The sequence below is a fragment of the Podarcis liolepis genome (assembly GCF_965112155.1).
Source record: "Podarcis liolepis genome assembly, chromosome: 1".
Taxonomy (NCBI): Eukaryota; Metazoa; Chordata; class Lepidosauria; order Squamata; family Lacertidae; genus Podarcis; species Podarcis liolepis.
In genome coordinates this window covers 31,159,956-31,182,377 of record NC_139554.1, presented here as the reverse complement: position 1 = coordinate 31,182,377, position 22,422 = coordinate 31,159,956, and positions in this window count along the sequence as shown.

The following is a 22,422-nucleotide window of genomic DNA, read 5'->3' as shown; positions in this document are numbered from 1 at the left end:
GAGCGGGAAATTGTTTGGGACTTGACAAATTTACTAGCACGAAGCAATCTGTTCAAATTTCCTCTTTACAGCTAATTTCAGCTCACATTAATCCCTTTTCCAAAAAGTTCACATCAGTTCGCAGTTCAATTCAAGTTCATCCAGATGATCCTTTGCATTTTTTTTCTTTCAGCTTTTAGAATGTTGCAAACTGCTGTGCTAAAATGTAAAATATAATTATGAAGACTAAGAAAACATCAAAACATGTACACAGCGGAAGGCAAATGGTTTAATTTACTTCCCCCGACCATTACATTTTGTAACCTTAAAAGCCCAAAGAGTCTAAGGAGAAACAAGAGAATGAACATGAAAATGAACTAGAAATGATTCAGCGTTCTACCCCAGAACAGACTTGATTCATGTTCACTTTAATCAGCAATTATGGAACCACTTTCAGGTATGGCTCAGAGATTTTTTAAATAATTCAGGGGACTTCATTAAGGCGAACAAGTTCATTCCATGTACTGATTATTATTGCATTCTTACTTTAGAGAGGGGTGCTGGTGGAATTTTCTGCCTTAGGTGTCAAAATAATGCAGCCAGCCATAGTATGCATCTTTATTTGTTGGCGGTGTGTGTATACTGTTCCATCTCAGTCAGAAAACGTCTTGAGCCAGCTCAAATGTAGTGAGCGATGCAAGCATTCTCCCCATTTCTGCTTTGGGCAGGCTGAGGCAAGCCTTGGATGTTCTCGCAAAGATGTAAGGAAAATCACAAACAATGGGCGGAATCCAATGCCTTTGTTTTACGGGGATTTTTGCTTGTGCAGTGTGGCTTATCCTTTTCATGTGCCTCTGAGCCCTCCACAAATCTGCTCTGGAGGATCTGGGGGAACCCTCAGAACATATTGGGGGGGTGCGGTGGGAGGAGAAGGGGAAGTTCCTTTGTGTAAGGGTAAATCCTTGTGCTAACAGAAGAAGAGACTTGATTCTACTGTGGATACAACCCACAGGATATTTGGAATTCCTCCAGAGGGCCGCAAATAGGCTGGGCAGGACCTGTGATTGGCTGATGGGTCTTCTGTTCTGCAAGCTTTCTTTAGATATATACCGACAGGTGTCAAATGAAAATGTGCAGGGGAAAGAGGTCTGCTTGTAGTCCTTTTTACACACCGAACCAGTTCTGTGTTATGCTGATTAGAATGGTAAAAGTTTCGCTATCAATTCCCATTAGATGCTGGTGTACTTTCTTGAATCCTGCATCGAAGGGGGTCAGACTAGAAGACCCTTGAGGTCCCTTCCAACTCTTATTATTCTCAGACCCTCCGATTCTTCGAATACTGACTTCCTAGTAAAGGAGTACAGTAGTCTGCAAAAGCATGCAGTGGTTAACATTGGCCAGTAGATGGTGCAGTGGGTTGAAGATAAACTTTTGACAGCAGGGATCCCTGCCAAGTTCCTGTATAAAAGCTGAGAAACATTTGCTAAATGTAGCCTGTGGAGGGTGGTACTGGAAATATGATGCGCCTACAGATAGCCTGGCGTCTTGCATATCTTAGCTGCTGTTTTCCCTTGTATCACCTCTACCAACCCTGCCCCCGTACCTGTGGTTTACACTAGCAAGCAAGAAGTAGATTAACATGGAGATTGGCATAACGCTTGAATCAGCATGCCTGATTCAGAATTGGCCGCCAAGCAAATAATCTGATGTATTTATTAGATCTCTTAGCCATTTGGCAACAGCTGGTTCCAAGATCCAGGGACCATCATGGCAGAGGGCCCAATCCATGGCAAAGGATGAGGACACTCGCCATTCAAGGTTGCCAACCCCCCACCCCCTCAAAGTCCTCTGAAGGACATTTATGAAGTCCAGTTTTACCATCCGTGTTGGGAAGCCAGGATGGCTGAAGACAGCTTCTGAAGCGCAACTTTCCCTTAAGAAACAGCAAGAAATTCCACAGCAACTTTAGGAAGTTTCTTCCACTGCGGAGCTGTTGTTATAGTTACCTCATGTTGCTTCTTGCCTTATCTTCAGTTCTGCCTCCATTTTTTAAAAATTATTTAGTTTTTTGTAATACACAAAGAAAAAGGAAACACAAAGAAAAAGGAAAAACACCCATTACACCTATACCATATGAAAAACAAATAGACTTAATACAAACTGACTCAAAGACACAAATGACTTCCCGTCTACTCCTTAATTCAGGTATACAAACTTGTTGCCGATACAAACTGTTATCATAATTTGACTGCATCTTAATTTATCTTAAGTCTCACATTATTCTTAAAGCTACTACTGAAGTTAATGAAATCAAATCAGTTCTGCTTCCTCATATATCTTTAAATGTTTGAAAATCTACCTCCTTGATCATATTTTCTTTAGGGCCTAGGCTAAACATATTCCCAACTCCTCAAAGGACTTTGCCCTCAGAAAGAAAATGGATGTACAGTAAATCTTTCTTGTTTACGGACTGTCTTCATGAAATGTGACCTGCAAACTGAACACGAATGAGACCCTTACGTTGAAAATAATGGATACAAGGTTTTTGTTCATACAGCCTAAAGTGGTATTGGGTTTGGGGTTTGCTGTTTGTATAATAGCACCACCATATTACTGGCTCATGTTCAGTTTGATCTCCAGTCTTTCTGCCTTATCAATCTACATTTTAGGTCATGGCTATGAGGGTCTGGGGCTGTCCAACTCCCATCAGCCCTGGCAGCATAGCCAAGGGTAAGGGATGTGTGGAGTTGGAGCTGAATGGCATCTGGACGACCAGAGGGTCCCCCATCCCTATTTTAGATGTCCTACAATACTAGCAAATTTAACTTTTTGCAACAATAGTGTGGAAAGTTTTCTACATCATCCTTGTAGCAGATGAAGCAGGATTGTTTCGGGGAAGGCAAGGAAAAGGGGAGTGAAGGACGTTCGTAGTTCTTACTAGGATGTTTGTGCTATCTGCAAGTACTGCTGTTCTAAATAACCACTCTGCTGATCCTGAATACAGTTAAGCTTTATATAGAATTATTGCAAGCAATCTCTCCTGCATTTCATGACCATTTGGGATCACTGGTTGTTATTACTTTGTATTTAACAAAAATTTATATGCTGCTTATTAAAGCAAAAGACCCCTACATAGTTTAAATAATAAAGCCATCAAAAATACCAATAAAAACAAACATTAAAAACAAATTGCATTTAAAATATAAATTAAACCAGTACTGTAATTATAAGACACTTCCACTCATTTAAATCATGCATCAAGACAACATGCTAAAGTTACATGCCAGGGTAGGATTGCTGAAATAAAGAAGCTTTTTTTTTTTTTTTAAGCAGGGGCAGAAAATAATACAGTGAAGGTGCCTGCCTAATATCAATGGGCAGGGAGTTCCAGAGAATAGCTGCTGCCACAATTAAAGGACCGATTTCTTGCAAATGCAGAATGGACACTCATATGTGGCACCTGTAAACATGCCAGTTCTGCAGATCTAAGTGGTCAGGTGGACATATATGGGGCAAGGTGATCCTTCAGGTAAACTGGCCCCAAGCTGTTGAGGGCTTTATATACTAATAGGAGCACTTTGAATCTGACCTGCTAATAAATCATCAACCAGTGCAGATCTCTGAGCTTGGGTGTTGTGTGCTGACAGGGTCTGCATTGACTGCAGTTTCCAGACCAAGCAGAAGGGAAGCAGGGAAGCACCACATAGAGAGCATTCCATTAGTCCTGACTGTAAAGTTTCCCTTTATATCCACCACGTATATATGATTGCTGCCAGAAATTAATATAACACTTCGTTGTGTGTCTGGTGTAGTCTATGAAAGCTTATGCCACAATACATCTGATAAGCCTCAAGGCTCTTTTTTGTTTTTCAAAGACAAAATCCAACATGAAATCGCTAAACCAGAAATATGTTTGTTTCTGTTTCTCCATGGCTGAAACAAAACAATGGTTTCCTCTCCCACTGCAGGTGTTTAAAATAGCACAACAAAGTTCGGAAGATGGTTAGTCATTAAGATCCCACAAGGTTGTATTTTGTTCTTATGAGGGGCCTGTATGGCAGCATAGTTCCCACAACTGAGCCTTCTCCTCAGAAAGTCCATCGGTTCTCCATGCATTCCTCCTGCCCATTGAATTAGAAAGTTACCTGCATAAAGTGACTGCAGTGACCTTTCTCCTTCCCTTTCTAGCCTCCTGGGGGAAAAGGTGGCTGTGTTTGAGCTCCCAGGGAATTTGAGCCCATGTCTGCAGAAAGCTCTGGAGATTGTGGCAATTGTTGATTCTCTCCTATCTGCTGTGTCATAGTAGTCTACCCTGGCCAGGGGGAAAGTGCCGTGGTCTTTTTTTCTGGCAAGGACCCCCAAGGCAGCATATTAAAACCTAATTGTAAACAATACATGTTACATTACATTTGACCATTGCTAATTCTCAGTTGGTGCCTTGTATGCATGGGTAATAATATCATGCTGAAGTTAGCCCAGACTCCATATTGGGGCCATATGGTCAATCTCCCAAAACATGAAATTGAGGAAGTGTCACAAGAAATATGGCTCTGTTGCTACTTCCTTTGCTCTTCTTGGTAATACCTAGTATAACACAACATGTTATCTTATCACAGAACCCATGGTGTGTACATGCAATTCCCAGGTAGTCAGCAATCCATGCACTAGCCAGACCCAGACGAGCTTATTTCACCAAGATGGTGGCCTCCTGTGCTTTCAAAGCATAATCTAGGATTTTATTGTATTGTGCTTTTAAAAGGTGATATTAATAGTCCAGGTGGTTGGACTAAGATCTGGGTAACCAGGGTTCAAATTTCCACTCTGCCCATGGGCAGGGGAAGCAGCTTTCCCTCCCAATCAAGTAAATAAATAAAAATACTTAACTGACCAATTGCATTGCAGATAACTCCATTCTGCCCCCCCTAACATAAAGTCTGCCCCCTCCCCCAATAAATCCTGGCTACGCCCATGACTCTGCCATTTGACTACCTGGGAATTGAGTGTACACCACCATGGGTTTTGTGATGATAAAAAGCTGGAACATCAATGTAAGAAAACAAATTTTGAAAAATAAACCAAGATAAAAGCAGGTTTATAAAACAGCACTTGGATAAAATAAAACAAGCCAGTTAAAATAGCTCAGGAAGAGTTAGGAACCTAGGAAAATCATTCTTATTCTTTAACGCAGGGATGGGGAACTTCTGGCCCTCCAGATGTCTGGACTCCAATTCCCATCAGCCACAGCCAGCATGACCAGTGGTCAGGCCTGATGGGAACCGTAGTTCTCCTGGATGGGTATGGGAGGAATGGATGAAGAGTTGGAAGAAGATCAGAGAAGTGGCTAGCTCCATCCAGATTCTATGCTACTTTATTTCATAAGATTTATATACAGCTTGATTGTAAGCAACCTCAAAGCTGTTTACAAAAAGATAAAACCATAAAATTACCAATAAGAAGAATTAGCAAAAGCGAAGATAACAATGCCTGGCGTGCTCTGGTCCATGGGGTCACGAAGAGTCGGACACGACTAAACGACTAAACAACAACAACAAGATAACAATGAACTAAAAACAGATTAAAACATGCTCCAGCTTCCTAAATATCTGGGTAGGCTTGTCTAAAGAAATAAGTTTTTAGCAGGCACACACAAAAAAGTACAGTGAAGGTGCCTGTCTGATATCAAAAGGCAGGGAGTTCCGAAGTGTAGGTGCTGCCACACTTCAAGATCTTGTTCTTACAAATGCAGTATGGATATTATGGGGCACCTTTGACAGGGCTAGTTCCTCTGATCAAAGCAGTCAAGTGGGTGTATATGGAGTAAGCCAAAGTACTAAAATAGTTCCATCTCCCCAACCACTGCAGTATAGTATTATGCCAGCAACATAGCTATCAAAACTTAACAGACACCCCCTTCACTGCATTGGAGTAAATGGAAACTTCCAGGAACTTTGATCTTGCAGTGCTCATCAATATATCTTCTTCTGCACTGCAAAACGCTTGTTCCCATTGCACAGACGCCAATGCAAATGTATTGTGTCCAGTTGTATGAACCCCATTGTGTGGGAAGGTGTGAAATGGTTTCTGCCATCACTACCTGCTGATTGGTGTCTTCCGTGCATGACTAATGTGGGGGTGACATCAGTCACCATCAGCCTGATTGGCAGGTGACAAGATAGTTTCCAAGGGCTCTGTGCAAGTGGATGTTGTTGCTGTTGCTCTCAGCTCCCTCCTCCATCGCTATTATTGTGCTTTTGACTTAATTGCCCATAAATCTTACACCATGTAGGCCCCAGGGTTGTGGCAGCCATATTAGGTGAACCATAGGGCTTGGTCGGGTTTGCCTAATTAACATTAATTTTTATTAGGTTTTAAATTATTAGCCAAGGACACCAGCAGTTCTTTGACTATGTCCAAGTTATACAAGAATACTACTTAAAAACCTTAATGAACATCTATAGGAGTTTTATTTATATCATTTCCAGTACTTTTATTAATCACTTTTGGATACATGTATCTAGGGGGAAAGTATCAGCCCAACATTCCCTATGTATCCTTGGCATTTGTTGCATATATGGAAGCACTGGATACATATTTCGGTGTTTAATCTTTTCCGGAGATTGCACATGTGTAATTGAAGTGGAATGAACTAGGCATGGAAGCCACAATCTGCACCCACAAGGCATCATGTTCAATACATCATCATGTTGCTGCTGTAATACAAGAACCAGGACACAGCTAGCTCCCTGTGTGAAAATGAGGTGGTAAAGTCACCTCCTGAGGACTTTCCCACTTCAGTATAAAAGTGTAAATCAAGCTTCAGTTTAAATGTGGGCTGCAGATGGCTGTATCTGCTCCAAAACTAGCAAAACAGAATAACACCCCCAACCCAACCCACATCATTTCAAATGTCAAACCATTTAAAGTCACTGCACCCCTATTAATACATTCATTGGAAACAAAATTATGGGCTGGGTTAATCCAGACACCTTGACATAACAAGCAAACTCTGTAACATTGTGCCAATGTGTCAGGTCCAGAAAAGACTCCAAAAAGTATAAACAAAAAGGAGATTAATTAGTCTGTGAGTATCCCAAGTGAATGAAGTTGAGAAAGGAAATAAACAATAGGAAGGGAAAGCTAATTGGGGATAAGCAAGATCTTTTAGCTTTCGACATGTGGAATGCTGCTGTTACAAAACAAGAGCACTTACTTCTAAATATCTAATTTTATCCTGGCCCTTTAACTTGAACCCTACACAGCTATTTCACATGACCTGGGCCTAATTTTTGAAAAGAACAAAAGCTGTGAGTCATGGCATAGAGCCTGTATGTTGATTTTGAGCGACCGTCTTGGAAACTCTTATATCTTGGTAGGAAAGGCTGTTGCTAGCAGAAATCACCCAGCTTGGGACTCTTGCTACTTGAAAATGAGACCCGTGCAATTCAGGTTTTTAGAAGTACTGTGCGTGCATCCCCATTAGCTTCGGGGCTGTCATTTCTAGAAAGATCTGGTGAAGAACACTGAGCATTTCATACACTCTATACTTTGGCAACGCTGTGAAGAGAATTCAAGATAAGTCTGTCCTGCCAATTGCTGAATCCCTAGATTGCTCATCGTTGCTTCCATTTGATCTTCCACCAGCAATGGTGCAAACAGCTAAAATATCTTCAGCTCTGTAACCAAGATAGTTGCAAGATGATCTGAAAACATACACACACACAAATGTGCTAAATCGTTCACCATTTCTTTGTAGACAATCAGCTGCCTGAAGCACAACCTTGATAAATACTGGGGGAGATTTCTGGATGGTGCTGGATGGTATACCTTCCCCTCCATAATGTGGGGGCAGAATATTGTGCTGCTGGTGCAGGTTGTGTTGAGTAGGGTAGCCACAGCAAACACAATCGCCATGTAAGGGATGTGAGATGGCTGTCAGCTCACTCAAACACCAGTAGCCCTTACTGGATTGCTTTAGGAGCATGTGGATCCTCTTGGAGAGACATCATCATCATCATCATCATCATCATCATCATCATTATATTTCATCTATGAATTGTTTCCTATGGGACATTTCAAAGTGATTTACAGTATAATAAAAACATATATGAAGCTGTTCCATATACAGGTAACTCACAACTTGCACACGTTTAAATCATGCACATTCGAAGGCCATAAAGAGGGTGGGCATCCAGGAAAAAGAACTTTGGCAATCCCACCCACCACTGAACCCAATGCATTTCAGCTATTTTGGTTTTAGGCACTATTCCCAGAACTTAATCCCAGCATAAGTTGAGAGTCGTCTGTATAGCTAAAATAACTTCATGTGTAAATAAACAGCAACACCATACTAAAAAAAAAAAAAGGTTACAACAACAGGCACAAACATAGGTAAAGGTAAAGGATTCCAGGACGGCTAAGTCCAGTCAAAGGCGACTATGGGGATGCGGCGCTCATCTCACTTCATATCCACAGGCAGCTTTCTGAGTCATGTGGCCAGCATGACTAAACTGCTTCTGGTGCAATGGAAACAGCACAAACATAAAATCTGTCCAACACAGATACCAACTGGGATCATTACTTCCATTGATAAGGCTTGTCGAAAGAAGAACATCTTTAGCAGGTGCTGAAAAGATATCTGTATGAAGCAGTGACTCCTGTCTCCAGTGTCCTTGTAGCTTCCACGATGTGTGTGATTGTGGCAGGCCTTTTTATGTCTCTGCAGTTGCGCAAATCAGAAGTTGAATAAACAGAGGGGGCACTGAAAATGCTCCTTGCCTCCTCCAAGGTCAGGGTCCACGTTCTTTTCCTTAAAATACCTTCCATCTCTTAGTAAGGTAACAAGTTGTTTTTCGATGGAGTTTGATTTTCAGACTTGCATTGGTGAGCATTGCAGAACAATGCTAAACACCTAAGTGCCCACTTAGTAAACACCAAGCATCTATTTTTCTGCTTTAGTATTTTTACAGAAACCAAGTGTTTCTTTTCACTTTTGGTCACTTAATGACTTGACTACCTGAGCCTTTTGTCTCAGGAAACAAAAAGAGAGAAGAATGGACCTTCAGGCAGAGCTCAGCCCTAGAAACTGTTTTGAGTGACGAGACTCCATGAGGGCTGTGTAATAACCCTTTTTAAAGCTTGTCGCTTTGACTTTGCATAAAGAAACACACACGCTCCTCTAGCATAATGGGAAGAGACTTCAAAGGACATGGTTTCTATGTAGGCGAGGACCCTGGTACTTCTCTTTTTAGAAACAAACCACCAGAAGAGAGGGAGAAATGGCGTTAAACCATCAGAGAAGTCCAATACTATTTTAAGAGAACTATTTTTGAAGGCAGCTCTGCTGGTGTGGGTACTGCATCCAGGGCTGAGGTCATGATGGGTTCATGGTTTCTTAGACATTAAATGGTGGTTTCGTGAGTCCGACTGTGGGAGTTTCTTTATACCACTTGAGTGTTTCGGGGAGGAGGTTTAGAGAGCACAGGATGTCGCTGGTGCTATCTGCAGCAGCCAAAACCTGGTGCTGTAATGTCTGAGCCTGGGCTTGGAAAAGACCCCGATGATATCACCCTACAGAATTGCTAAGAGACAGAAAATGGGAAAGGAAATATTCAAAAGTTCTTTCCAAGTTCTGCAAGGCAAGAAGATTAGCACGGCTTTCATCCATCTCATGATTCAAACTGAAGAACTATTTCAAGGCACAGCAACCAGAAGGGCAATTATTCACTCTCTTTTCTTTGTTCTGCCTCTCTGCTCTCAAGGTGATCACCTGCCTATTATTTTACGGGCAGGTGATCACCTTGGTCATATGGACAAGAAAGAATGGACTGAATCACCATAGCCAGTGCTGTAATGTGAGTTGAGCCAGCCCACATTCCAAAGGATTGTGAGAACCAGCCCCAAATAAAGTGTATTTTCATAGACCAGGTTAACAACAGTGGTTCGAAACAAAATGGGTGGAATTCAGCGCTGCACTTTCCCAATAGTTCTGGCCCTGAAAGTAATGCAGCTTGTTGGGTAGAATTATGTTCACTGCTCATCTCAGTTGTGTGGGGTCTACTGTGGTTGCTTATTGGTGAAAGAGAGCTTGTTTGCATCTCTTCAAAGATACTCTCTTACTGTTACCATCATCATTTATTGCCTCCTATGAATTCTGGCATTGCATCTGGGCAGAGCCCTGGCTCAAATTTAAGCCTTCCTCCATCCCTAAAACCAGAACCTGTTTGTGCATCTAGATCAGGATCATGGATCAAGCAGCATGTGAACCATACAAAAATAAGTCAGTTCCAAATATAAGTCAATTAACCACCTGAGCAAACTGTGTGATGTTCTTTATTTTTTCCTTAGGTGTAGGCAATCTTAAAGCTCCACTGAATTTCACAGCTGAAGCAAAAAGTCATGAATCCACGTGGATTCTTGAGTAATCCTAGTCCCCCGTTTGTGCTGTTGGGGGAAGATTAGGATGCAGTAGGTGTTTACCTCCATGTAGCCCAGCCAAACTCCAGCCACCAATGGCACAAACTGTTGACAGGCTACCTGTGGTGGTATTCCTAAACCAGACCCAATCCAGGCCTTTCTGCTGCACTAGCCTGGAGCTGGCCCTGCAGAAATCAAGAAAAAATTATGCCACCCAATTTCTTCCCTGGCCAGCAGTGCTTGGATGCAGCAATGGCTCCCCATTCTGTTTGCCCAGTTGCTCCCCAGGTGGAAGTCAGGATTGTTCCCCGAGACTTTGCTTGCTAGAGCATTTTGAAATCTCAGGCTTTTGTCTTTTAATTTACAGTTCCGGTAATGAAGTCTTTGGACTGGTTAATTAACAGCTAAGCAGGCAACAAATTTCAGTGGCGTCATTAAAATGATGCCTTTTACTGAGGACTAAATTTTAGATCACAAGTACCCCCCCCAAAAAAAAATTACCCTTGGCCCCCCAAAAAGATATTAAACATGGCATTAAAAGTTATGATAATTTTTATTATAATTTGAGAACAGATATATACGCTTGAAGGGGAAAAATATTGAGCTAAAATACTTACCCCTTATTTCCATCTAACAGAACTGCTTATCATGGGCCCTGATACTTACTCATTTGCTTGGCCTCAGTCATCCCATCTCAGCCAACCACTATTCAGTAACTAAAGATAGACCTTTTAGGTGGTCTGCAATTCCATACTCACAAGTGCATCATAGCAGGACAATGCAATCATGTTCCACTGCTTCACAATAAGCCTTTAAGGAAATGGGAAGTGAGGATAGTCAGCCTGCTAACCCCCCGCCCCATTGCCATTTTGGAATGGTCACAGGATCGGAGGGGAGGGGAGGCAGACTAACTGTCTCATCATTTAGAATAAAGGTAAAACAGCCACATAGCCTTGGATCCTGAGTTTCCTTTCTGCAAATGGACTACTGGCAACACGCGAACGGGCCTTCTCTGCAGTGGCCCCCGTCTGTGGAATGCTCTCCCTAGGGAAGTTCACCTGGTGCCTTCATTATACACCTTTAGGCGCCAGGCAAAAATGTTCCTTTTTAACCAGGCTTTGATTGATCTGATTGACATCCTATACCCTTTTAAAATGTGGCTCTTTTTTTTTGGGGGGGGGGTTGTTATTGGGTTGTCGTTTTTATGCTGATTATATATATTGTGGTTTTTATGTTGATCTTTTCTGCGAACTGCTCTGAGACCTCTGGATAAAAGGAGGTATATAAATTCAATCAATAATAATAATAATAATAATAATAATAATAATAATAATAATAATAATGGTGGTGGTGGTTTTTACTGAAGGGAGTTGTGGGAGTCCAACAACATGCAAGAGGTCACAATTCAGACTGCAATGGCTACTGTGTAAAAAAGAATAAAGTGTGATTAAGAAAACTAAATGGGTAGGTATGCTTCACATCAATGGAACATTTAAAGAAACAGTTCTTCTAGATATAGAACAATGGCAGAATTTGTGAGGCATGGTTTGGGGGATGAGTGGAGACCATGGTGAAATCCTTCCCTTTTCATGGCTGGAAAATGAGCTCTGGAATAGAAAAAAGTGTGTGTCACACTGATACAGTAGACTAGGAAGTGAAACCTAAAAACCACCTTCCTTCCCTCTCCCCAAAGAGACGGCTGAAGAATGAATTCACGTATTGCTCACAGCTGAAACAGGAACTTGGTGCTTATTGAAAAGTGTGGGGCCTTGTCCTTCTGTCTGAGGTTTAAAATTATTTGTGGCTACTTATTCCTAGTCAAAGGCAGCTTAAAAGAGTTTTGCTGTCTCTGTCTTCAGCTTCTTAAGGTATCTAGAAGTACTTCAGCCTTGAGCCATTTCCCTGGGCAAGGCTGCCTGAGAGGAATTCTGCATGCTGACCTGGCCCGCCAGACCCTTTTAACTCAAAGCCTGACCAACCACCATCTTCTGGCTCAGGAGATAAAGGTCTAGGTAGCTGCCCTGCACTATGCTTGCTGTATAGCAGTGGAAAGGATCTCCAATGAGCAGGGGTCCCCAGGCTCCTTGGACTGACAGAACCACCTCCCACAATTCCTGCAACACCCACTATTATTTTTGTGCACGTTCAAGATGCCCTTGAATGCTTTTACCCCTTTGTAGCATTGACACTGCCTTGACACTGTGGCTTCCCTGGGTGCTTCTACATTTCTCTTCTGTATGAAGGGCATTGTACTTGAAATGCGTGCTTTAGTAAAGTATTTTTCCAGTGAAGCATTGTGTCTGTTATTCTTTTTCTGTAGATGCAAGCAGAAGTATATTTGACTAATGCTGCACTCTGGAAGTCACTGGGACATTGATGATGATGGGTTTCCTTCATCCCCCCTCCCATTCATCTAATGGGAAGTTACAAAAGGGAAAAAAACATGAATGAGGGGATGATTTGAATGAACTGAGTGTTTCTGCTCAGTGCTTGCCTGACTAAGGAGAGCGAGCTGGTGACTCAAAGCCTGTGGAGAGCAATGTAGACAGGACAGGTTCATTTGCAAAGCTTGGCATAACCAGACACTTTGGGTGGCTTCCAGCACAGATAAAAACATAATAAAATGTCAAATTTTAAAAACTTCCCTATTCAGGACTGCCTTCAAATGTCTTCTAAAAATTGTGAAGTTCTTTTTCTCCTTGACGTCTGATGGAAGGGTGTTCCACAGAGCAGGCACCACTGCCCAGAAGGCTCTCTGCCTGGTTCCCTGTAACTTCACTTCTCACAGTGAAACTGGACCTCAGTGTCCAGGCTGAAGGGAGTGGAGATACTCCTTCAGATGAACACTTCTGCAGATACTGTCCCGGGGTCCTTTACCTTTTTTTTGCCGCTGTGCAGTGGCACAGAACTCTAGAGCCACCTTCCTGACATCGCTGCAGCTTACCTGAATGGGGCTGGGGCAGGATGGTGGAATAGCCGGGGTTATGCGGGTGCCCCAGCAGAGCCAATGTAGCTCTCTTGCTGGGCCCACAAAACCCTGGGGTTGCATCCTCTCTGCTGAACCCCAGCGCCATCTGGGTCAGCTGCAGTGATGCCAATTTTGGGAGAGCTGCTCCACCCCGTGCTGCCTCAGGCCACAGCTGTACTTCTCTAATGTCAATTGAAGTTTAAAGACTGTCTCAAGGCAAATCTTTAAAAATGTAGTATAAACACTGACAACTGGGAAACACTGGCCTGCAAGCACTCCAGTTGGAGAACAGCCTTTACCAAAGGTGTCATGGGCTTTGAAGACACCTGAACTCAGGACTCAAGGGAGAAACATGCTAAGAGGAAGGCGCGCTTGGCAAATCCACACTGTGATCAACTCCTGCCCGGAAACCAATGTCCCCACTGTGGAAGGACTTGTGGATCCAGAATTGGCCTCCACAGTCACCTACGGACTCATTGCTAAAACCATGTTTATGGAAGACAATCTTACTTGGCTATGAATGATCACCAAAGAAGACATCCTTAGATGCTGATATCTTACAGGTTCCAGATTTTCCTCCGACTTTTCTACCCTCTCATTCCAAGTTGCTTCTACCATTTCTCTCTCACACGCCAATCTCACAAATGTCATCCTTAGTGGGCTGTGGAACACGCCTGCCTCTGAGTCCCTTCAGACCTTTCAAGGAAGATGCAGCCATTTCTGGGCTATTGGGACTTATTATCCAGCAAGCACTCTAGCAAAAGGCGCATCTGGCCCGCTTAGCCTCTGACCATTAATAAAGTTTAATGACCACCAACAACCATTAATATAGCAGTCCTCCTGGTCCCATAAACGCTCCTCCTGTCCAAAAGTCCCAATGTAGGGACCATTAGAAGAGACATGTCTCTTGCTAAGCACAGAATGGGAAAATGGGAGCCCGAACAGCAGTCACCGGTGGCTATGAAAGCAGTCAGGCCTGTTCGACGCTGAGTGAGAAATTCAGCCTGATAATCCTGCCAGTCCCAGGTCAAATGCTAATGTCCCTTCTCCAGACTTCCCGGCATCCAGTCCAATAACAGTCTTCAAAATGTGCAGGTTCTGGGCTCTTGGTACCAGATTAGCTCTTCTGCTTCCTTTAATTTAGAAAGGTCCTGCAGAGCTGGACAGCTGCCAGTCAGTCTGTCAAGACAGGAACTATTTTGGGAATTTTTATGATGGAATAATATTTTTTTGGTAAACAAACGGAAAGCTGTTATACAGGGACCTTCACCTCTCAGCTCCCGGTTCACCTCCCTCACTGCTTCAAAGCCACAGTGGTTGCACTGTCCATCATGGAGAACTCCCCTCATAGCTCTCGTGGGGACAAAATAAACAGCAGCTTTTTGCTCTCTTTTCATTAACTCTTCAACACAAAAATGCGAGTAAGCGGGGGGGGGGGGGGAGCCTTTCTGGTTGAATGGGCAGAATTAAGCATTTGCCCACTGGATTTAATCTTTCAAAGTACCTCAAGACATACTGGCATAGTGCCAGCAATGGGAACTCTGCAAATACACATGCAGCATGCTCTGTTTGCCATTTTAAAAATCACCACAACTCTTCTTTCCCACTTTGCCATTCAGCACTTTAGCTTTCAGTAGTGAAGCCTAGCCAAGAACAGACAGAACAAACAGGATAGAGAAGGGGAGTGTTCTGCTCTGTTGGCCCTGGTCATGATTAGCCAAACGGAATAATCTGACAATTGGTTTTTTTTGGGGGGGAGCGGGTGGACTGAACTGTCCATACCATGATTTTAAGTCCTAACAATCTGATTCCATTCTGGTTCAAGTGGAATCTATCCCTTTAGTACAGGTCTGGCTTGTCCCAAGATATGTATATTTCATTTCCCCTTAAATTATACATATTGGTAAAGGGCAAATGCAAATTATTTTGGCGGGAGGGGGGAGTCCATGGCAGAACCACCACTTCCTAAGTCCTGATGGATTCTTGCTGATAAGCCCATTTCTTCCTTTCTTCTTCTTCTTCTTCTTCTTCTTCTTCTTCTTCTTCTTCTTCTTCTTCTTCTTCTTCTGTAATTCAGTTTTTAAAAAGCATTTTTATTTATTTTAAAATATTTATATACCATTACATATCAGAGAGATTTACAACAATTATACTTGAAACCATACAATGATTGAAAATCACATAAAAAGTGACTCAGAAATCAGCTATTATGGAAAGATGCATTCTTAATTGTCTGCTTAATTCCCTCCCACTGGGAACTGATTGCCTTAATTCCCTCTCACTGTTTTCTATGGAAATGAAAACAACTACATTGGCTACACAGGGCCAACATAGTTTTTCTCCCTTGGGGGGGGCTGTTATAGGAGGAGAAAGCTTTGGATCTTGTGCACCGAAGACCTCTCTTGATCCACTCACTGGCTCTCAAAGTGAACCATTCACAGTGGGATCAGGTGTTAAACAGGGTTATGTTATTGCCCCAACTCTATTAATTATTTTCATTGCCATGATCCTACACTTTGTCGAAGGGAACTCCCCACCAGAGTAGAAATCATATATCGAACAGATGGAAAGCTCTTCAATCTGAGCAGGCTGAAAGCAAAGAGTAAGGTTACAGTAACTTCCGTCATAGAGCTTCGGTACACTGATGACAACCTCCAAACCATCCTAAATATCTTTGCAGAAGCTTACGAAAAACTTGACCTATCACTCAACATCCAAAAAACCAAAGTGCTGCATCAACAAGTACAAAATAACCCCTCTGCAACACCACAAATCCAACTCAATGGTGTAACGTTGGAAAATGTTGATCACTTTTCCTACCTAGGCAGTTATCTCTCCCCAAGGGCCAACATTGATGCTGAAATCCAGCATCGCCTGAGCTCTGCAAGTGCGGCTTTCTCCCGATTGAAGGGCAGAGTGTTTGAGGACCGGGACATTCGCAGGGAAGCCAAAATGCTAGTTTGCAAAGCTATTGTACTACCAACCTTACTATATGCTTGTGAAACATGGACCACTCATAAATGCCATCTCCAACTCCTCGAAAGATTCCATCAACGGTGTCTCTAAAAATTTTACACATCACTTGGGAAGACAGGTGAACTAATATCAGTGTACTGGAAGAAGCAAAGATCACCAGTGCTGAAGCAATGATTCTTCAACATCAACTTCATTGGACTGATCATGTTGTGCGGATGCCTGATGATCGTCTTCCAAAGCAACTACTCTATTCCGAACTTAAAAATGGAAAGTGTAATGCTGGTGGTCAACAAGAGAGGTTTAAAGACCGTCTCAAGGCAAATCTAAAAAAATGTAGTACAAACACTGACAACTGGGAAACACTGGCCTGCGAGCGCTCCATTTGGAGAACAGCCTTTACCAAAGGTGTCATGGACTTTGAAGACACTCAAACTCAGGACGCAAGGGAGAAACATGCTAAGAGGAAGGCACGCTTGGCAAATCCACACCGTGATCAACTCCTGCCCAGAAACCAATGTCCCCACTGTGGAAGAATGTGTGGATCCAGAATTGGCCTCCACAGTCACCTACGGACTCATTGTTAAAACCGTGTTTATGGAAGACAATCTTACTCGGCTACGAGTGATCGCCAAAGAAGAATAAGGAGTATCCTGCCCCTTCAGTCCTCTTCCCAGTCCTACAACCAACAGAGCATTCATGGCAGAGGAAGGTCAATCAAATGTGGAATCTGAAGGTATCCATTATACAGCCATAAAAAGACAGTATTTTATACAACTGTTTGCACACACAGGTGTCCACAGGGGAGGGAAAGAAGAGAATCATCCCCTCCCCTCTGGTGAACTGTAATTTTCAAATCCCCTGCTTTCATGTCTTAAAAAGTGTAGAACCTGGTAAATGAAGGAAAATGTGCGTGCTTATCTTGTTTATTGTTTTGAAATTTGAAAGCCATCCTGGGTATTTGACTGAAGGGCATTTGAATGTATAAGCGCACAGTACAGTTTTGTTGAGTACTTGTTGACAACCTTTGATTTTAGATTTATCTCCTCTACCTGCCCTTCCCTTCCTGTGTATTTTCTCACACAGATTTCTCCACACCACAGATAATTGACAGCACTTCTTCTTTGAAGAAGAGAGGGAATATTATTCCCACTTCTGTTTTATACAGAAGGCTTCAAACTATAGTCAATATCTTAGCCAAGGTCTCAGACTATAACTTATGTGCAAAAACCTGCTGAATGCCTGCCCATCACCTTCCACAAGTGATAACTCACCAGGGAACTTCATTTTCGGGGACTGCACAAAATTCCAGTCATTTCAGGCTTAGGATACCTCTTCTTGCTTTTGTCCTCATTTTCCATCTCACTTCCCTCTCACCTCCTTGGCTTCTGTCCTCTTCATTTTAATTTGCAAGAGAGAAAATTCCAACCCCACCCAATTTTTTTCTGTCTCACCTGAGCTGGTCACATGCTCCCCTAATTATCTTCTCATAGATTCCCGTAAGACACATATCACAAGACCGATATTCTTTTTCACTTTGCATGCCTCTGTACAATTCTTACATTTAGGGTTTCTCACAGGGACAGGGAATGTGGGACCTTCTGGATCAGTTTCCAAACGTGGCTTTCCAAATGTTTTTGGACTACAAGTCCCATCATGGGCGTAGCCAACGAGGGCAGCTGCCCCCTCCAGATCAAGAAAAACAGAAATAACTAACTGGCCAATCACATTGGTTCTGCCCCTCCCTAACAAAAGTCCTGTCCCGCCCAAAAAATCCTGGCTATGCCCAGGATTCCCATCATACCTGACCACTAGTCTTGGTAGCTAGGGATGATGGGAGTTGTAGTCCAATAACAGCTGAAGACCCAAGTTTGGGAGGCACTGCTCTGGATGTTGCTGAAGCACATGAACCTTCAACCCTGACAAACTGGCATTGTTGGCTGGGGCAGATGTTGTTGGAATCAAACAACATCTGGAGGGCCCCAAGTTCCCCATCCCTGGTGTAACGCGTGACAACTTTATGTTGTGTGTCAAATCTACATCATATATGATCATCATGCTGCAACCCACATTCAGGGATCACACAGCTTGTAACTTGCAAACGGCTACGAGTTTCGTAACATGTGAAGCAGCCCTAGGGGTATCAAATTCAGTGTGTTCATATAGCTAAATAACTAGATTTCTTAATCATGTCTTATGCCTGCAAAAAAACAGAGCGAAGCCATGACATGTACTGCACGTTTAAAAAGTTATAATCCTGTGTTTTCTAGAAGATAAAAGCTGTGTGAAACCAACTTATGATCCCTTTCCCTTTTGCTGTGATAGTTAGCTGCAGAGAGAAGTTCCCCCCCCTCACAGGCTTCGGCCTGCAATGACCCATTAGTCCTGTGTTATTTATGACTTTATAAGCTGTTCCCTTGGAAATAATGGGTGTAGTATCCCAAATGTGGTCTATGATTTCATTGCAGGATCAGGACGGAGGAACAGATGGTTTCTTCCTCCCTCCGAGCTCCACCACCAAATCTATTCTTTCATATCGGCAGAGTTGTGGGCAGGTGGCCTAGAGTACCTTAGGACCATGTGGCTCAAACGTGTCGTAAGGGACAGGAAGTTTTACAATCAAGAAAACTGTGTTGTATTTTTATTTTTTTTGTAGGGTGGGGGGCAGCATTGTAGGTGAACACTTGTGCAGCGCTGCTTAACCCTCCCTCACACTGATCCCTTCCCCCACATATACGCTGAAGTTAGTATTTTCCAATGAATCGCTTTGAATAACAGTTATTGTCCTGGAGGCCTGGGACTTTACACGAATGAGCAGAAAGCGTACTTCTTAAAAGATACCAGGGGACCCTGACATCAGGCCGCAGGGAGTTAAGTAAGCTTGATGGGAGTTTGCTTACAAGCACAGAAGCCTGCGCTAACAGCCCTGCTTTGTGTCATTCGGAAGCACAGGCTCCAGCCCTTTCCGATTTCTCACCTGTCCAGACTGGTTGAGAGAAAATGTCTCTTTATTGAGGGCTGAGAAGAAAACCGCACCTATTGCCGCTTATTCCCCTGTGCAGTGTTAACCCTTCACTTCCAGGGAGTCTCAACAGGATATCCCTGGACCATAAACACTGTGTGTATTCAGCCAAGGATCTCTCTGGTGTTGTTTTATTATTATTTTAAAAAAAACTGAGGTATAGTTAACCCTTCACTCACTAGCACAGAGCTTCCTTGGGGAGCTTTTCCTCAGGGGTATTATTCTTAACCCTCGGCTGAGTATCACTCAAGTACAAGTGGGTCCAACAGTCAAGAAGGTGGTTTCTGCACCTGGTGTAGAAGGATCTGAGGGGCATGCGGAGCTTGTCAACCTGGAAAGATAGCCCATCTAGGAGAAGGAAAACTCTTGATCCTAAACCTTGTGGGATATCTTTGGAAGAAGATAAGGCTAAGAAGTAAACCCTATACAAATCCAGAACAGAGTCCCTAAGATGGTCAGATAGGGCCTTGTATGCCTCCTTTTAACAATTCCTGCAGCCAAGCTGGTGCCAAACGTATCACTGTGTTTTCCTCAGCAGAGCTGAGAGGGGCGTCTTGTTATCTGGGAAGCCCAGGGCCTCCATACACGCTGCCCAGGCATGTGCCCCAGGGAAGTCACTTCAGTGCTGCTAATGCAGGAAAAACAACATGGGAGGCAGTAGTTTTAAGGCTGGCATATAAATATATTTTAAATAAAATAAAAATAAATTACCCTGCTCACTCACTCCCCCCCCATCCCTCCCTGGCTTTCCAGTAGCCATTTGCCCTTCCTTAAAATAGCTCTCTTTGAGAGTTCCTTAATGGCAGAAAACTAACCCAGTATACTCTTCTACAACCCAGCAATTAGCCAATATGGAAATGTAAAACTGAAAATTCAAAGTATGTTGCTGATACTGTATCTTGTACTGGGCTTATGGAGGCTACAGTAGACATATGTCAACTTTTGGCTTCCACTGAGCTCTGCACTGAACTCCCTGACGAAGACTTGAGTGAAATACAGTGGTACCCCGCAAGACGAATGCCTCGCAAGACGGAAAACCCGCAAGACGAAAGGGTTTTCTGTTTTGGAGGCGCTTCGCAAGACGAATTTCCCTATGGGCTTGCTTCGCAAGACGAAAGCCCATAGGGAAATCTCCGGGGACCTGTTTTAAATTGCTGGCGGTCGGGAGCAAAGACTTTCGCCCACAGCCGGCCTTCAGAAGAGGTCCTGGACCTGGTCCTGGACCTCTTCTGAAGGCCGGCGGGGGGGAAAAGTCTTTGCTCCCCCCCGCCTGCCTTCCCGGGACAGCAGAGACTTCTCCGCTGCCCCGGGCGATCTTAAAATGCTGGCGGGCGGGAGCGAAGCGTTCGCTGCCGACCCCCAGCATTTTAAAATCTCCCCGGGACAGCAGAGAAGTCTCCGCTGCCCCGGGCGATCTTAAAATGCTGGCGGGCGGGAGCGAAGCGTTCGCTGCCGACCCCCAGCATTTTAAAATCGCCCCGGGACAGCAGGGGCTTTTAAAATGCTGGCGGTCGGCAGCAAAGCCCTCCTGTCCCCGGAGCTTGCGGGGCGGGAGGTGGGGAGAAGGGCTTTTCTTCCCACCGCCAGCCTTCAGAACAGCCTTCTGAAGGCTTGGGTGGGAAGAAAAGCCCTTGTCCCCCCCCCCCCAAGCCTTCAGAAGAGGTCGGGGGGCAGACTGTCCCCGGACCAGGTCTGAAGGCGGTTTCCCTAGGAACGCATTAATTGATTTTCAATGCATTCCTATGGGAAACCGTGCTTCGCAAGACGAAAAACTCGCAAGAAGAAAAAACTTGCGGAACGAATTAATTTCGTCTTGCGAGGCACCACTGTATAAAAAGTTCCACAACTTAAGGAGACGTTTCAGCTTCCAGAGTAGCCTGTTGCTGTAAATAAACAAGAGTCCTGTGGCACCTTCAAAACAAACTGATTAAGAGGTAACTTTGTGTGTAATAAGAGTTCACCTGAGGCATCTTTTTATGGATGTTGGTCTTGGAAGATGCCAAAACGTTGTTATTTCAGAGTGTTCATTTGGAGCTGATTCAGCGCATGCCCTGTGCGCCAGTATAGTGTGGTGTAGTGGTAAGAGCATTGGACATAAACAAAGGAGACCAGAGTGCGAGTTCCCACTCAGCCACGAAATCTCCCTGGGTAGCCCTGGGCCAGTCACTGCCTCTCAGCCTCACCTACCTCACAGGGTTGTTGTGAGGATAAAATGGGAAGAGGGAGAATCATATGCATATTTGAAAAATATCATATTTGAAAAAGTCATATTTGAAAAATGAATCCCTAAGCAGCAAGCAAGGTTCAGCACACTCTCTTTCAGCCCAAAACTGTGGCTGTTGTCTAGGAATTTCTCCCTCGCCTTTTTCAGTGTTTCAATAGAAAACCAACCGGCCGGTGCCAGCTGCACAGGAGGTCTCAGTTCCGATAAACGAGCACTGCCTTTTCTTTACCTGCTTTGTATCCGGCCCTGAGAGAGATCAACACGGCAAGCACCGCCTCGTGAACCCTTCCTTCTCCAAGAACTCGGCGGCTTCCTCCGCCCCAGCTTATGCAACCTTGCGGGCTGCCACCTTTCGTCACCCAAACAAAAGGTGCTGCGCCTTGACTTGAGCAGCGCCTCCGCCACGTGGGAAAAGCCTGCACCCATCATGGGGTCGCTGCCAGGCAGCTGCAGCTTTTGTTGCCAAGAAGAAAGCTTCCCCGTCCTAAATCCCCAAATAACTAGGGTTCCCACCCCACCCCATCTCTGGAAGGGCGGAGGAGATATTATTATGGCCGCCGCTTCCTCCCTTCCTCCACTCCCCCCCCCCGAGGGGTTTCGAGGCTCCCGCTCGGCTTCCGCGGTCCATTTCCCAGCCAGCTACAATTATAGAATTCTAAAGATGGAAGGGACCCCGAGGGTCATCCAGCCCAACCCCCTACAAAGCAGGACTCGAACCCACGACCCGGGGATTAAGAGCCTCGTGCTCTAGCTCTACCAAGCGCGCTAGCCAGCCAGCCGGCCGTCCCTCTTCCCCGCTTCCCGGCCTGCTCCCTCCCTGCCTGCTTTTCCTCTGATTTCTCG